Here is a 2,893-nt window from a genome sequence, read left to right on the forward strand (position 1 = left end):
TTCGCCATTGAAATGATAGCAGCAGCTGGTAGTTATTAACAACAAGGATGGGCAGTTATAAATAATGCGCTCACGTGATCTGTTTCCAATCCCGGTCTGTGTTGTATATCTATGGTTAGATAAAACTAGGTCTAAATTGGCATAGATATAATTGCACATGTAAAAGATGCTAAAAGGGCTGGCCTTAAATGTTTACACGAGTTAGAGAAGCTGGAAAAAAATGGAAACCTCTTTAACAATATTGTTAAGAAGTGTCACGGTAAAATGTTCCTAATATCCAGTTCATTTTCGTCACAATAAACACACAACGGGCATCTATTACTTCACACAAAGACATATTAAGGTCTTCTGTATCTTCCAGTGTCTCTAGAAAAGTTATTAGACATTATCTTTGCCTTGTTTTGCTGCTAGAAAGGTCCCGTTTCGAATCCGCCATTTTATTTTGACTCATGATACGTCACTGCACAAATCTGTGCAGTGCCACAAAAAGAGTGTTGGATCGGTCCTGACCCTCCTCCTTTGTGAGGGTCATGCAGGCCCACCTGACTAGGGCGGAGCCCAAAAGCACATGTCTGATTACTTAAAGTGGCTTGAAAGTGCTAAGAATTGGATTTACAACTTAAAAGTTGCTATTCTCATCCTCTAATGAAGACACAGAGTCACTATAAGGAAGGTAGTCAGCAGCACAGTTGATGATGTAACTAAATAGTCTTGCTTGGGAAAGAACTTATCTTTCAGTGGTCTTTGTATGGCTTGATTGTTGTGTGACAGCATTTATTTACATGTAGTTAAAAATCATAGCAAATGCATACATGGACCCATGTTTTGTTGTCTCTGGTTCGAAGACTGCTCATTTTAATGGCTTGCTTGCTTAATTTTGTTCTAAATTATTTGCTGTTTAGTGTTTCTTAAAAACCATGAATTTGGTTAAAAACGCTAAAATTAATAACGCTAAACATGACTTTTGCTGATTTTGCTAATATTAGTAGACGCAAATAATAGTAGGCTTAAGGTAATATGTGTACATGTATGTAGTTATATGTGAGAAAAAGGTTCAGTGCAAAAAAACTGATTCATCGTCATTCCAACATTACTTGGAACTGTATGATTCTTAAAGCTTTAAAATGAGCAGACAGTTGAACATTAACAAGTAAAGACATTACGGGGTACATTTGTGGTCAATAAGTCTATATGAAGTACTATTGGTGCACACATGGATATTTACACGTACACGTACATGTAGGTTGCACCATGAGTTTCAGAAAAAATGCCTCGATCATGACTAGAAGTTACAGTTAATTTCCCATATTCTTCTGTACTTTTTGCACTCAGAATCAAACATCAATAAAATAGATAACTAAGTGCTTGTTATATAATTTATTGGCAAGCCTGAGTTCTTACCACTATAAAAAATAGTGCACTCAGTCAGCTTCTTAGCAGTAAGACTCAAAAAATTTGCTTATGAATCAAAATGAAAAGGCCATGGTGCCCCACGTGTCTTATAACTATTACATGAAATTTTTTCACCCCACCAATCAAGCAATATAGGATTGCCTTCAACTGAGTTCCGCTGATTGAGCCAACAACAATATATTAGACTATAGTCTCACCCCACCCCTTCGCTTACCTATGAAGGAAGGGTCTGGAGACACTGCCATCTAAAATGTGTGCAAAGATCACATGGTTGAATTACATCATGTGACAGAGGAGACCAGATCAATCACGACAGCTGAAAGAGATGCTTTGCAGCTAAGAAAAGTCAAGGATAGAGTCTCTTGGACATCTCTTGCAGATTTGAGAGCAGCAACTCTTCACAGAGTGCCGCAGTATTTACTTTTTATTGATGACATTTTATTGTAAACACGTGACAGTATTATTATGTCATAAGTGCGATGGCGTCGCCATAGTAGGTAGCACAGTAATGCTGCTCTTAAACTTCGAAAAAGAAGTCCAGGAGGCATTGCAGGCTCCTTCCCTTCTTTATTTAGTCCTCATTCCTCCTCTTTTGTCTTAAGCAGAGCTCTTCGGCCATGTGACTGCTTGTCCTACACGTGAGTCGAACAATCTGATTGGGAAACCAATTCTCTGGCATAAATGCACTACAAGTCCTGCTACAATGAAAACAGGTTCTTATGGTAAAAGTGAGAAACCTTTAGGCAAGTGTCCTATTAGTAACGCGGTAGCATTACTAAGTAGGATTCAGCCCTAAACAAAATGGCTGCCACAACTTTTGCAGCCTTGCTATACAGGGAAAACAAGCTCCTATGCTTACCAGACTTCTTAAAGAACCCTATCTTGACCAGAATACTCCATTGGTACCACTAGCATGGCTCTAAGCCTTTTCTAAGAGGAAAGTCAAAAAATCAGCAAAAGACCGTTTTGTTCAGCCACCTTTTTTCATCTTCATCATCATCATCAAGAAAGTTAGTCCTGTCAATTCAGTTGGCGAGGTGTATCTCGGTATTGGCTGGTGCTACAAGGATAATTCTCACACCATTCTACTCCAAATGGCTATGCACAGATCCATGTCCCATCAGATCAATCTTCAAGTAAGGACAAAGTGATACCATGACTGCTGGATAGTACAATCTTAGCTGCATGCCACCATTTTGCTAATTAAAGAAGTTAGTGATGGGCGATATACCAAATTTTTATTGATATTAACAATATTTTACGGTATCGATAACGTATCAAATTTACACAAAAATATCAGGCATATCGACACTCCTGTTGCACCCACAACTCCACCCATAACCACACCTGATTTGGGTGGGGTGCATGTAGTCACAGTGGATGTGCCCTCAAGATAATCATGAAGAAAAGTGTTGAACTGTAGTAACAGCTGTTACCATTAGCCACTCTTAACAGTTTACTAGTTCAACCAATGATAACC

The sequence above is a fragment of the Amphimedon queenslandica genome, unplaced genomic scaffold, assembly GCF_000090795.2.
Source record: "Amphimedon queenslandica unplaced genomic scaffold, v1.1 AMPQUscaffold_12804, whole genome shotgun sequence".
NCBI classification, from domain to species: Eukaryota; Metazoa; Porifera; class Demospongiae; order Haplosclerida; family Niphatidae; genus Amphimedon; species Amphimedon queenslandica.